This window comes from Ahaetulla prasina, chromosome 1, assembly GCF_028640845.1.
Source record: "Ahaetulla prasina isolate Xishuangbanna chromosome 1, ASM2864084v1, whole genome shotgun sequence".
Taxonomy (NCBI): domain Eukaryota; kingdom Metazoa; phylum Chordata; class Lepidosauria; order Squamata; family Colubridae; genus Ahaetulla; species Ahaetulla prasina.
Window position 1 is genome coordinate 204,750,358 of NC_080539.1, and position 15,764 is coordinate 204,766,121.

Consider the following 15,764-nt stretch of genomic DNA (forward strand, 5'->3'; position numbering starts at 1 on the left):
AACACCTACCCTGGAGGGATGGGTTTGAGGATTAGCAATTGCTCTTTAGGACCTGTAAGGACCTGTAAGTGCTTGTGGTTACAGAGCAGAATGACCTTCAAGGCATTTGGAAGATACAGAGACATTCTTCAATGTCAAAAGAGCTACCCAAGCCAAAGAACATGAATAAGGAAGGCCTGCAAAACAGGTGTGATCAACTTGAAATCCCAGGGTCTCATCTGCCTCCCTCAAAGTTTTCAGTGTGGTCACAGAAGGCTCCAAAAGTTACATTTTGATGCTTAATGCAACAGACGGAAATTACTAAATACATGGGGAATTTATCACTGCCTTTTATTTTATTAAAAAATTACATTTAAATTAATTGTAGCTATTGCTCTAACCCTACTGCTTTTTGCCATGTGGCCTTCAGCATGAAGAAAGGCTGCATTCTATTTTATTTGTTTATTTATTTATTTATTTAGTCACAACATTATATATAATATAATATAATATAATATAATATAATATAATATAATATAATATAATATAATATAATATAATATAATATAATATAATATAATATAATATAATATAATATAATATAATATAACAACAGAGTTGGAAGGGACCTTGGAGGCCTTCTAGTCCAACCCCCTGCCCAGGCAGGAGACCCTACACCATCTCAGTCAGATGGTTATCCAACATTTTCTTAAAAATTTCCAGTGTTGGAGCATTCACAACTTCTGCAGGCAAGTCGTTCCACTTATTAATTATTCTGTCAGGAAATTTCTCCTTAGTTCTAAGTTGCTTTTTTCTTTGATCAGTTTCCACCCATTGCTTCTTGTTCTACCCTCAGGTGCTTTGGAGAACAGCCCGACTCCCTCTTCTTTGTGGCAACCCCTGAGATATTGGAACACTGCTATCATGTCTCCCCTAGTCCTTCTTTTTATTAAACTAGACATACCCAGTTCCTGCAACCGTTCTTCATATGTTTTAGCTTCCAGTCCCCTAATCATCTTTGTTGCTCTTCTCTGCACTCTTTCTAGAGTCTCAACATCTTTTTTAGATCGTGGCGACCAAAACTGGATGCAATATTCCAAGTGTGGCCTTACCAAGGCATTATAAAGTGGCACTTACACTTCACATGATCTTGATTCTATCCGTCTGTTTATGCAGCCCAGAACTGTGTTGACTTTTTTAGCAGCTGCTGCACACTGCTGGCTATATATATATATATATATATATATATATATATATATATATATATATATATATATATATATATATGTAGGTCTTTGGTTGTTCGGGTTTTCTCCGCGTAAAATTGGAAGTGTCTTGGCGACGTTTGACGAAGTCTCATTCGTCATCTTCAGGCTTCAGCTTCGTGCTTCTGGGAGCAATGTGTGATCGCAGCTGTTTCTTCCTTTTAACTGCTAGTGGGGGTTTGAACTGATTGGGTGGGAGCTTGGCTGTGCTCTGATTGGATGGAGGATTTTTTGTGCTCTGATTGGCTGGGGGTGTGTCCTGTTTGGGTGGGGGCTTGGTTGTGCTCAATTTAGTCTGTCTTGCAGGGGGATTTGAGCTGGTGAGCTGCATAGCTGTTGTTTGGCTTTGTGGTGGTGCTACATCTTCATAGTGGGTGTCAGTCTGCTGCATGTATGGATTGGAGGGGTTTGAAATGGCTAATGTTGCAGCTGCGGTCTGGCTTCTGGTCCTTGGTCGTGCTTCATGATCAGTATGGGTTTGGGTCTGCTTTCTGGGTGGATGTGCGGTGGTGACATCCTGTGTGGACCTCGTGAGTGTGGGTCTGGTGTCATTCCTCGTGTTAGGGACTCATTTGTCAATAAGGGCGGGTTTCCAAATGGCTGGTAGGCGGGAGGTATCATCTCGTTTGTTCATGCTGTGTGGGCGTTTTTCTATCTCAATGACTTCTCTGATTATTCTGTTGTTAAAGTGTTCAGTTTTGGCAATAGTTCTGGTCTTTTTAAAGTCAATATCATGTCCTGTGACTTTAAAGTGTTGGACCAGGGAAGAAGTTGGTTCCTCTTTTTTGACTGAGTTCTTGTGTTCTTCAATGCGTGCACTTATTTTTCTGTTGGTTTGTCCGATGTATGTGGTGGGGCAGGCAGTGCATGGGAGTTCATATACTCCTTGATTTTCTAACTCAATTTTGTCTTTGGGGTTTCTTAGGATGGTGGATATTTTTTGGTTTGTGCAGAATGCTGTCTTGATGTTGTGTTTGTGGAGGATCTTGCTGATTCTGTCTGTGGTGCCTTTTATATATGGGAGGAGGGCTGTGCCGTTTTCTTGTTCTCTGTCTTGGATTTTAGTGGGGGGTTCTTTTTGGATTAGCTTGGTAATCTTATTTCTTTGGAATCCATTGGATGTTAGTACGTTAGTGAGAGTGTCTAGTTCGGTTTTTAGGTGTTGTTCGTCAGCTAAGCATTTTGCTCTGGAGATGAGTGTCTTGGCTACGGAGTTGATCTGTGCTGGGTGGTGGTGTGAGACACATCTGACTACCAAACCAAATTAACCAACCCACTCCAAGACTCTGCATACAAGCCCCTAAACACAGACCCCACCACCTACCTAGAAAAAACCACTAGATCCAAAATAAAAGCCTCCCCCATCAGCGAAGAAATCCAACAAAGAATCATTCCCAGGAGAAATCATCCAGATGCCCTAAGCTCTATGGTCTCCCGAAGATACACAAAGAAGGAACCCCACTTAGACCCATAGTCAGCTCCATAGGCTCACCTCTACAAAACCTAGCCAAATTTCTCACCAAACAACTACAGCCCTATGCAGAATTCATCACCTCACACGTAAAAAACTCATTCCAGTTCATAGAGATCATAAAGAAACAAAACTTACAGCCCAGCGACCTACTCGTGAGCTTTGATGTCATATCCCTCTTCACCCAAGTGCCAATCAAAGAAGCCTTGACAGCTATCCAAAACAAATATAACCCCCCCAAGCACATCCTAGATCTGACCAACCACTGCCTATCCAACACATACTTCATCTATAATGGACAAAAATACAAACATAGTTCAGTTTTTAGGTGTTGTTCGTCAGCTAAGCGTTTTGTTCTAGAGATGAGTGTCTTGGCTACGGAGTTTATCTGTGCTGGGTGGTGGTGTGGGAGTGCGTGCAGATAGCGGTTTGTGTGTGTTTTCTTCTAGTAGATGGTGTGTCCTAGGGAGCCATTGGGTTTCTTGTAGACTAAGACATCTAGGAAGGGAAGTTGGTTGTTAACTTCTGTTTCCATGGTGAACTGTATTTTGGGGTGTAGGCTATTGAGGTGTGTGAGGAAGAATAATCAGAGAAGCCATCGAGATAGAAAAACGCCCACACAGCATGAACAAACGAGATGATACCTCCCACCTCCCGCCTACCAGCCATTTGGAAACCCGCCCTTATTGACAAACGAGTCCCTAACACGAGGAATGACACCAGACCCACACTCACGAGGTCCACACAGGATGTCACCATGGAAACAGAACAACCAACTTCCCTTCCTAGCCAAGACACTCATCTCTAGAACAAAACGCTTAGCTGATGAACAACACCTAAAAACCGAACTACACACTCTCACAAATGTATTCCAGAGAAATAAGATTACCAAACTAATCCAAAAAGAACCCCCCACTAAAATCCAAGACAGAGAACAAGAAAACGGCACAGCCCTCCTCCCATATATAAAAGGCACCACAGACAGAATCAGCAAGATCCTCCACAAACATAACATCAAGACAGCATTCTGCACAAACCAAAAAATATCCACCATCCTAAGAAACCCCAAAGACAAAATTGAGTTAGAAAATCAAGGAGTATATGAAATCCCATGCACCGCCTGCCCCACCACATACATCGGACAAACCAACAGAAAAATAAGTGCACGCATTGAAGAACACAAGAACTCAGTCAAAAAAGAGGAACCAACTTCTTCCCTGGTCCAACACCTTAAAGCCACAGGACACGATATTGACTTTAAAAAGACCAGAACTATTGCCAAAACTGAACACTTTAACAACAGAATAATCAGAGAAGCCATCGAGATAGAAAAACGCCCACACAGCATGAACAAACGAGATGATACCTCCCACCTACCAGCCATTTGGAAACCCGCTCTTATTGACAAACGAGTCCCTAATACGAGGAATGACACCAGACCCACACTCACGAGGTCCACACAGGATGTCACCACCACACATCCACCCAGAAAGCAGACCCAAACCCACACTGATCAGGAAGCACGACCAAGGACCAGAAGCCAGACCGCAGCTGCAACATTAGCCATTTCAAACCCCTCCAATCCATACATACAGCAGACAGACACCCACTATGAAGATGTAGCACGACCACAAACACGAAGCCAAACAACAGCAATGCAACTCACCAGCTCAAATCCCCCTGCAACTCACATTAATCTGAGCACAACCAAGCCCCCACCCAAACAGGACACACACCCAGCCAATCAGAGCACACAAAAAAACCCCATCCAATCAGAGTACAGCCAAGCTCCCACCCAATCAGTTCAAACCCTCACTAGCAGTTAAAAAGGAAGAAACAGCTGCAATCACACATTGCTCCCAGAAGCACGAAGCTGAAGCCTGAAGATGACGAATGAGACTTCGTCGAAACGTCGCCAAGACACTTCCAATTTTACGCGGGAGAAAACCCGAATAACCAAAGACCTACATACAAACACCCGCGAAAACCTCAGAAAACATATATATATAAATAATATATATATATAAATATATATAAAAATATAAATATAAATATAAATTATATATAAACACATATAATGAAAGAAAACAATAGGACAGGAACGGTAGGCACTTTTGTGCACTTATGCACGCCCCTTATAGTCCTCTTAGGAATGGGGTGAGGTCAATGGTAGACAGTTTTTGGTTAAAGCTTTTGGGATTATGGGAAGAGACCACAGAGTCAGGTAGTGAATTCCAAGCGTTAACAACTCTGTTACAAAAGACATATTTTCTGCAATCAAGATTGAAGCGGTTAACATTAAGTTTGAATCTATTGTTTGCTCTTGTATTATTGCGATTGAAGCTGAAGTAGTCTTTAATAGGAAGGACATTGCAATAGATGATTCTGTGTGTTAAACACAGGTCATGTCTGAGTCGGCGGAGTTCTAAGTTTTCTAATCCCAGGATTTCAAGTCTGGAGGTATAAGGTATTTTGTTGTTTACAGAGGAGTGGTGGACTCTTCTTGTAAAATATTTCTGGACTCGTTCAATTGTATTAATGTCAGAGATGTGGTATGGGTTCCAGACAGGTGAGCTGTATTCAAGAATGGGTCTTGCAAATGTTTTGTATGCTCTGGTTAGTAGTATAGTGTTTTTGGAAAAGAAGCTACACAAAATTAGGTTTATAACTCTTAGAGCTTTTTTTGCTATGTAGTTGCAATGGGCTTTGGCACTTAGATCATTTGATATGAAAACTCCAAGGTCTTTTACAGGGTGGGGGTCATCAGTAAGGTAATGTCCATCAAGCTTGTACTTAGTGTTTGGGTTCTTTTTTCCAATATGTAAGACTGAGCATTTGCTAGTTGAGATTTGGAGTTGCCAAGTTTTAGACCAATCGGATACAAAGTCAAGGTCTTTTTGAAGGGTAGTAATATTGTTGGTGGTGTTAATTCTCAATTCTCCTTCCATAGGGAATGAAAAACCAGGATATAATGAGAAAATCAAGTTTCATCTGCTTTGGAATCACAGTGCCTGCACTAGGACTGCCATGGGCAATTGTTTGATTTCCGTTTGGCACATCAACACTTATTTTTCTGCCAAGAAAGAAACAAGTGTAATCAAAACTTGTTGGGAACACACATTCCAATAGAGAGTGTAGCTATAAACACCAGTGGGTGGGGTGGGTGGTCAAAAAAGAGGCAGAGTTTCAGGTTCGACTCTTACCATTGGTTCAGTATACCCTCAAAAGGAAGTTTGCATTTAGATATTTCCCTTTCCTAATGTTGTAAAGTTCCCTCTAACATAGGCGACCCCAACCTTGGCAACTTTAAGCCTGGAGAACTTCAACTCCCAGAATACCCCAGCCAGAAAAGCTGGCTGAGGAATTCTGGGAGTTGAAGTCCACCAGTCTTAAAGTTGCCAAGGTTGAGGACCCCTGCTCTAACAGCTTTATATTTAAGGAAAGAAGATCAAACATGATGGAGTTGCCACTTCCAATGCGATATGGAGTTCTGGGAGATGCAATCACTACAAACCCAGAAGATTTCACGTTGGGCAGGATTGAAGTATACGGTGAGCCATGATAGCTGTTTTATTTTATTTTCTTAAAAAAACATGGAAGAGATAAGAGTGGGCTTGGATTAGCCCAGTGCTTCTCAATTATTTTCTGTCATGCCCCCCTAGGAAGAAGAAAACATTTTTTGCGCCCCCCGCACGACTGTAAATAGTATCATTATTAAAAAAAACGAGGTCAAACGCGCCCCACTATTTGAGAAGCACTGGATTAGCCCAACAACATTTGGCAGTTCACCTGCTTATAAATTTCCCTGCTGTGATGAAATGATGATGTCATTTCCGCTGATCCCATCATTTCAAAGGATTTCTCCACTAATTACTCCACTAGGATGAAATTCCCACAATACTAGTTAAGCTATAACAAATCTATATCCAGGGGTGTCAAACTGGCACCCCGCGGGCCGGATGCGTCACATGCAGGCCACGCCCACCCCAGTTCCGCGAATGGGAAAAACGTCACAAAATGTCACATGGTGGCAACGTGACGCAGTGAGTTTGACACCTGTGCAAATCTGTACAGTATAAATGTGCTGTACGTAGAAATAATCATGTGTGGTGGATTTTATGCAAAACAAATTCTCTTCTATGATTTCTGGGGGATGAAATTCATTTCTTTTGTTAATGTGCGACTGGCCATCCTTGATGCCTATCCTCATCTACCTATGGAGAAGGTTGAAAGCCAAAGGAATGTCTGCAGGTTGATTCCTTTTTCTGCTCATTCCTGTCTTTTTTCTCATTGCTCTGACCTAATAGTTTCCTATACTTAGTTAGCCTTGTTTAGCTGAATTCATTGCATGTTTACCTCATTATTAAATTAAGCTTACACTAAAATACGCAACATTGTAAAATCTCCCCAAAAGCGCCTACAACTGTATAAATAACAGTAATATTTAAATAACAATTTAAAGAATGAAAATATTGAATTCTAGCAAGAATCTCACGTGAAGCTGTCACTGTCTTATCTGAAATTTTCCAGAACCTTGGAGTCTGACCACCAAAATCCTATGAGATTTGCCAGCTTCCCAAGACTTCATGCAACTTTGGAGGGGAGGTCAAGAAAACACAGCGGTGACCTGAACTGATAAAAGGTTATCAATCTATTCTTGCTAATGACTCTACAACAACAGCTAGGTCTTGTAGATGATTTACCAATATGTCTGGATAATAAGGGATATTTTTGTCTTTTAAAACACCGGCTTGATTGCTGGGATCATGTTAGGAACAAGGCAGCAAGTAAAGTATACGCTACCTATCTCTTCTGCAAAGGACAAAAACATCCCTTCCACGTACCACTGTTTAGAAAGCAGAGGAAGTTACAGCAGATTCCATCACAATGCATACTTTCCAGGCAGGGCTGGTCTTCAAGGAGGCCTAACGCCCTTTCTGGGTTGGACGAAGCCCAAACAAATTAATTCCCATTACGCAGGATCTTGATTTTGCGATACCATTCTTTTAAGCAAAACACTCATCCTGAAAAGAGTTCAGGAAAAAGAAATGTATTCCCCCGAGAGGGGAAACTTTCAAAGAGATATGCAAGCGCAATGAACTGAGGGAGAGTTCAAGGAAAAGGTTCAGGTTCTTGGAATTTATCAGGAGTCTAGGGTCATGTTGTCCAATGGGTAAAAGTTGAGTGAGTTCCCAATTCATTATTGGCATCCATGATTGTTGAGGTAAGGGATGCCGTTGAGATCGGATGTACCTAGAATACAAACCAGGTCTACATAACAAACTAAGCTGCATGCACAGAGTGAGTTGAAAGAAGCCGTTGTAAATTTAACCAGTACACAACTAATCAGGAGAACAGAACCGGCGTTGCTTGGAGACCAATCCATCTGCAGTCTTACAAAGTGTCTTCAGTGTGTTCATTTGAAGGTTATTTTTCTTCTCCCTTTGTTGCCTCACTTACAATGAAGACTGTCATGTCTTCGGAGCAAACCCAACCAAATTTGGGTGCTGTTGTTTTTTCCAGGCAGGTTCTTTAAAAAAGAGCCATGTATACTAATGACATGGTGTGAATCAATGAATTCTTAACAATAAGTATAAACAACAAGAAAAGCACTTGCATTTGTGGACAAGAGTGAGGTTGTCAGACACTTGCGAGAAAGGATTCCCTGCAATGGGGGAGGAGGGGGCAAGAAACATGAGCTACTGTGGAGATCCAACTACCCTCCTCTTCCTCATATGGTGGTGGTGATGGCGATTCTGTTGCTTCAAGACCTTCTACCTACAAGATTAATGGCCTGAAGTCCTGAGCTTCTCTCCATTTTCTCAGGTCATGAAGGGAAATGGCACAAGACCAACAGGAGTTCTGCCAAGGACGGCAGGACTTGGCCTGCTCTACGGAATCTTCCAAGGCAACATTTTCTGACCTCCTCTTCTCCCTCCCCGGACTAGCATGCACAACACTCGGATCGGATGGTGGTATTGTTTCTGGGCTTGAAACAAATCCAATATTTGGCCTTCATTTCCCAACAGCTCAGGAAACATTCTGTTCTCGCACTCTAATGGCTTTTCTCTAATGAGCACATAAAAACAACAAGGAGACTACAATCTTAAAACAATTTTGAGGAGAGGGGATTGTGCAGACAGAATGATTAAAAACGAAGGCCTCTATTCTCTGATTCCGGAGTTTAAAAAACTGTGTGGATTTTATTGTTGTCTTATTATTTATTTATTTATTTATTTATTTATTTATTTATTTATTTATTTATTTATTTATTTATTTTAAAATAGCTCACCTTCTAAAAGGGCAAGTGCTGTAGTCTGGTTCTGCAGGATAGTGATTTGCTTTTAATTAGATCTTTGTGGCACAGCTCACAGAATATAGGAGATGTACAGACCTGCTCTCGGAGGCATATGTAAAAAAAGTGACAAGGGGCAAGGAGCATATCTCTGTTCCCAAAGAATGATTCTGCTAACATCCAGCTGCAGCTGGGGCTACTGCCCTTTTAAATTCACCTTTGCTTTGTCTTTCAACAGCAGCTAGTGATCTGTTTCCCTTATGCTAGAAGAGCTTTCCCAGCTGATTTCTGGAGATGCAGCTAGAGTTAAAAACAGCCATGTTTTGTTTTTGTTTGTTTGTTTCATTTCACAATCCATTGGCAACATTGGTTAACTGCTTGTGTCTACCTCAAGTCGTCTTGTTTCAGCCTGACTGTCTTGGGATGAAGCCAATCTGTGAAAGACCACAACACAGAAGGCAACAAGGAAAAGCCAAGTAAGGATTCCAACACAGCCAGTATCACTACTGTGGGATCCTTAGGCAAACGGCCTCCAGATCTTGAAAGAACCCAAAATTACAACTATGCAACTCTGATCTATCAAGAATGTAAGTAAGAATGTAAGTAAAGTTCTAAGTGTCTCACCAAAGGGAACATTCTGGCCCCATTGTTCCTGACCAGAACCCCAAGAAAAGTCTACAATCAGGACATGAGAAGAAATAGGGGTTTCTCCTTCGTGTTGCTGTACATTGGGGGGGAAAAACTCAACCAGAGCTGCATTTACTTTCTCTGTTCTGGAGTAATCAGACATGTAGTTGTTGCCCATGGGATAAATCACATCTAGCAGGAGTTCTCAATCAGCAGGTCATTAATGCCCCTGTGGGTCATGATTAACGGTGGCTCATCCAAATTACTCAGGATGCACAAAAAAAGTTTGTCTCTTTGTGTCAATCTGCTGACAAATTGTTGTTATGGATCCCAGTAGCTCTTTCGGGTTCCAAATCATGAATATTATACAGAGAGCTCAGCGGGAATAATCCATGAAGGATTATTCTAGGATTGCCAGTTTAATATTTCAAATGCAGAAGGATATCATGACTCAAATTAAATGATCTCCCTACTGGCTGACATAGTAAGGTTCTTAAACTAAGTGCATCTCATTAATTAGCAACCTGTGGCCACTCTGTTACAGAATTCTAGAAAAATCTGTGTGCTCAAGGAGATAAAGATTTTAATATAATCAAAATACAAATAAATATGAGGTCAGTTGGCTAGTATCCTTGATTAACCTTCATGTGTTATGCTGGAAAAATATGGAAGTTTTCATTTCCCTTCCTAGAACGATACAATAAATACGCCAAACTGAATGGCCAAATGCCAAATTTCCAGTGTTTCATAATGAAATAAGCTTTCATGTCAGGTATTTCATGTCAGAATCATAATTTTTATAGTCAAAGATCTAACCTATAACACATTTTGAGGGTTATTATAAAGTATTTATTTATTTATTTATTTTATTAAATTTTTATACCGCCCTTCTCCCGAAGGACTCAGGGCGGTGTACAGCCAAAATAAAATACAGAGTATATACAATTAAAAGAATTTAAAAAAACTATTACTAAACGGCTGATAATTAAAAAGATTTAAAAATTTAAAATATTAATAAAACCCCAATTTAAAATCAACTATTTATGCCAGTCCTGCTTGAATGAATAAATATGTTTTTAGCTCACGACGAAAGTATGATCCTTAACTTAGCATGCTGGAGTTTGAGTCAATGTATACCATGATTCAATGAAAGACTGAAGTTTCTTTAAGATTGGCTTTTAAATTGGTTCAAACTCTTAGTAGGCTAATTGTACAATTATGGATAAATTGGGACAGATTCAGAACAGGACATTTACACAATTGAAAATTGTTGGGAGCATATGAGTTTAATTGATGATGGTGGCAAGGCTGATGATGACGATGATAATGATTTGGAAAACACCTCTGATAAAGTGTATATATTTTTTTAGACTGGGGAAAAAATACTTGGGTTGTGGTTACTGCCTTTTGGGGAGGACAGTCTATAACGTCCGAAAGTTACAGAAAAATGTATTCATTAAACATTTGGACAAAGACCTGTTAAATATGATTTCACAAGAGAATCAGTAATCTAAAGTATCAATAGCAATCTCTTCTTGAAAATATAAGCAGACGATGGACATACCTGCGTAGAAATATTGCAAGTCTACATTTCTCACACAGAGAATGAATTTTTTTTTAGATGGTTTACTAGGCCCTCTCATACTCTTTGATAAAGGCTATCAGCTAATCCCATGGCTACCAGCCTTTAAGAGGACTAAATACAAGGTATTAAGGTTCTAAAAGCCTTCATAGCTATGTAAAAAGAGGGAGTTTCTTATCATTTCCAGATATGACTACTATTGTGTGCTAAAATCCATTCTAGACAGAGAGAAGTTCTACTATAAGCAATAGAAATGGGAGATTGAGTAGTAGGAGTAGGAGCAACGAGTTGCTGAACTATGTGTTTTCCTGATGGATAGAGACAGACAAGCAGATTCCAAAAGTGGAGCCCTTGGTGAGCCCTTTGAACTCATTTGTTTGCAGACGTTTTATTACCTAAATAATAACACAATCAGTGTAACTAGGTAACATGACTATCAGATAACATCATCAGATTCCAGAAGCACACTCCCACTAAGTTCCTTGTTAACTAATCTTATATCTTCCCCTTGTGCTATTGCTACTGTTGTTCACAGATATAGTGATATCTGTACAAAAGACTAAAAAAGTCAACGTGGTAGCTGCAACCGTGTGACCAAAGTCCTGCTCCTTATTTATATGTATCACCTATGATCATTGCTGCTCTCTTGATCTTCTTGATACCTCTCTCTGTGGATGCAAGGGATAGCTCAATGAATCTAGAATTGGTGGCAAATATCCTTTCTGAGTTGCAATGGCATGCCAGAGTCTTGGGTACAGATAAGGGCTCAGCAATATTATCTCTAATTCTGTTCCCAATAATCCTAAACCTGGAATTTACTTTTTGCCACACCAAAGGCTCATCCATATATCCCCTAGGTATATCTGAAAGACACCTTGCTAGCTTTTCTTCAGGGTATGATCCAGTGGTGAAATCCAATTTTTTTTACTACCGGTTCTGTGGGCGTGGTTTGGTGGGCGTTGCAGAGGAAGGATACTGCAAAATCCCCATTCCCACCCCACTCTGAGGCCAGCCAGAGGTGGTATTTACCAGTTCTCTGAACTACTCAAAATTTACACTACCAGTTCTCCGAACTGCTCAAAATTTACACTACAGGTTCTCCTGAACCTGTCAGAACCTGCTGGATTTCACCTCTGGTATGATCTCATAATTTCATCTCCTTCACAAGTTATAGTGGAGGCCACTTAATTTATATTCAGGTAATCTTAAAGTTATATTATCTAACATCTCCCAGCACAAACCCTATGCTTTGCTGGCGACTTGATGGTAAAATGTTCAGGGTCTGGCTCCCTGTGCAAATTATATATTTTTTTCTCATTGATACATGATTGCATCCAAAGGTTCACTACACACAAGAACCGGAATAGTGCAAGAGGCACATACTTATTCCCTTTTGCAGAATAAGTGATGATGCCGTTTTTGATTGCCATCCTGATTACGATGGAAGTGTCAAAGAGGACCAATTACTGGGCCAGAGATGCTGGAGGGGAATCCGAGAAAAAAGGCAGTCTACCCACATGATCAGTCAGCAGTCCAGTCAGCTGTTTTTAGAAAGAGAGACAGAAACAGAGAACAAGCAAGTGAGATCAAGAAAGACACAGCCTGAGAAAAGATCAAGCAAGGAAGTGACAGAGTGAGACAGAGCAAAGGAGAAAATGAGGCTGAGAAATGCAAGTGAGCAAAAGCAAAGTATGAGAGATACAGAGAAAGAGAAAAAAGGACAAATATTGCCCACCAATCATCTACAGGCGGGGAGGGGCTGCAGCCCAATCCAAAAGGTGTGTGCAATCCCACCCTCGTCAATCAATTTCTGATAATTGGCTAAAGTTATGACTCCCAACTATCGTACATCATTCCCTTCTTTACCAGCCCATTCCATGTAAAACAGAGCAACCAACGATGTTTGTTCATCGTTGATGAATCTGCCATTTTCTGGTGTTTTTTTTAATCCCACACGAAAGCTCTCTGGACATGGCAAATGATGCTGACATACTTTTGGGCCACCTTAAAGTGACTATCTTTACTCAATACTGAGTAAACGTTTTAGTTGAAGTAGACCTATGGAAGTCTCTCTTTTTTACTGCTATTGTTCTGTACATTCTGTCTTTATCGTTCTTTGGACCCATTTCCTATCTTGCCTTAGATAGGGTTTGCTTTTTTTAAATACAGGCAAAGTAAAAATGTTTAAATAAATATAAATAACCCCTAAGCTCTTCTGTATTTTCAGCAAATAAACAGAAGAATAAAAATAATACAGCCATAAAGCCTACAATATATCGCAATATACAGTGGTAGGTTCCAAATTTTTTTACTACCGATCTGTGGGTGTGGCTTGGTAGGTGTGGCATGGCTTGGTGGGTGTGGCTTGGTGGGCATGGCAGGGGAAGGATACTGTAAAATCTCCATTCCCTCCCTACTCCAGGGGAAGGATATTGTAAAATCTCCATTCCCTCCCTACTCCAGGGGAAGGATACTGTAAAATCTCCATTCCCTCCCTACTCCAGGGGAAGGATACTGCAAAATCCCCATTTCCTCCTGATCAGCTGGGACTCAGAAGGCAGAGAATAGATGGGGGTGGGGCCAGTCAGAATTTTTACTACCGGTTCTCCAAACTATTCAAAATTTCCTCTACCGGTTCTCCAGAACTGGTCAGAACCTGCTGAAACCCACCTCTGGCAATATACATTTTTATAGGCCTTGTCCCAACTGATGATGCATTCATTGATTGAGGAAGAAAAATGGATTAAGAGACATCTAAAAAAATATGACGACTCTGTGGGATGAGCAAACCACTCCCAAGCCTACCATTCCTGTCCTATTGTTTTCTTTCGTTATATCCAATTAATATAGTTATTACATACTCATACTTATATATATGCTTATATATTTTATAGGTATTACATACTTATGCTTATATATACTGTGTGACAAATAAATAAATAATAAATAAATAAATAAATAAAATAAAAGCTCGAACTCATGCCTAATGGAATCAGAAACATGTATGATTTCCATTCAAGATTTTCTTCTTTTAAACAGATCAACATCACAGGGTTTGGTTGGTTTTTTGTTTTGTTTTGTTTTGCAGAATGTTTAAGAAGATTTTAAATGTTCTGTCCATGATTAATAATATATCAAATTTTTGGCATGTTTATTCTTCAGTCTAATTAGGGCAGGAATGAATAGAATAGGCTTTACTGACTGAAGAGAAACGCAAACATCCCCTTGTTCCACATTCCAGGAGTTAAAACCTAGGGATTTATAGAGATTTCAGTCTATAACTTGTCCATTTTAAATTTTTACATGATTTGTCATAAACTTTATACAGCACTATGCATTGTTTTGGGGAAAAAAACCTACGAAGATTGTATCTACTTTAAGAGATATCTTCTCTAACGTGCAGTCTATGCATTTCTTTTTCCTAATGCAAGCATTTAAAAGCAAATGTCCTAACATATACTTTTTTAGACAGTTTTTTTTAACCAGTAACTGCTTCACAAAAGTTGGAACTTCAAAGAATCACTGTGTCCCAATCTGTACAGCAGCCCAGGAAGTTCAAACTAAGTCAGTCTATTTTTAAACCTGGGGCAATAAAATCCTTTTAAACAAAACTCACATAATATTTCTTTTGTGCTGATGATGGAACTGATTTATTTATCTCAGGTCTTTCTAGGAAGTAGAAGCTTTCTGGAATGCAAGTTTTCCGCAGTACGTTTACTCAAGAGGAAGTTACTTCAGTTTGCACGTAGATACTTTCAACAAGAATTATTATGTATATCAATGTCACTTTGAATCAGTTTGACATTTTTCCACCCTTGAATCCATTTCAGCTTGTTTCCACATCAGGGGGAAGAAAAAACCATGTGAAAACTTGTGCAATGTGTTGAAAAGCTTTCCATAATGTGCACTCTAAAGTTTAACTTTTCCTTAGTGTACATATTTTGAAAGCAATTTTCTTTCCTTTCTGCACTTCCCTTAATATACACCTATATCAGGGGTGAAATCCAGCAGGTTCTGACAGGTTCTGAAGAACCAGTAGCAGAATTTTTGCGTAATTTGAAGAACCAGCAAATACCACCTCTGGCTGGCCCCAGAGTGGGGTGGGAATGGAAATGTTGTAATATTCTTTCCCCAGGAGTGGTGATGGAATGGAGATTTTGCAGTATCCTTCCCCTGCCACGTCCACCAAGCCACACCACACCCACAAGCCACGCCCACAGAACCGGTAGTGAAAAAAATTAATTTCATCACTGACCTATATGTGTGCATTTTATATACAGTAGGGCGGTGATTGACAGAACTAACTATGTATCACTTTTTGATAAGGTGTTTTTGGGAAGGATGGTCTGAACTTCATTTTTCAAGTAACTGAATAGCATCTCAGAAGATCAAGGCTGGTTCTACCTGTTAGATTCGGGCAATAACGAGGCAGGAGACCAGGATAGTGACAACAGCTCTTTACTATATGGTGAACCCAGCAGCCAGTGCCCGGGAAAACCTCTCCTTATATACAGTTTAGCCGGTGGCTTCAACCAATCAGCAACG

The 15,764-nt window shown here is 40.1% G+C and overlaps 1 long non-coding RNA gene across 3 annotated transcripts; it reads left to right on the forward strand.

Moving 5' to 3' along the window:
- Positions 1 to 5,996: 5,996 nt before the first annotated feature.
- Positions 5,997 to 10,737, forward strand: LOC131189080 (uncharacterized). Of its 3 annotated transcripts, none has more exons than XR_009152902.1 (3): positions 5,997 to 6,266; positions 7,246 to 7,357; positions 9,405 to 10,737. It is a non-coding gene; the product is annotated as an uncharacterized LOC131189080 (long non-coding RNA). The 3 variants fall into 3 exon arrangements; XR_009152904.1 differs by having other exon boundaries at positions 9,419 to 10,737; XR_009152903.1 differs by lacking the exon at positions 9,405 to 10,737 and adding an exon at positions 8,542 to 8,797.
- The last annotated feature ends 5,027 nt before the right edge of the window (positions 10,738 to 15,764 follow it).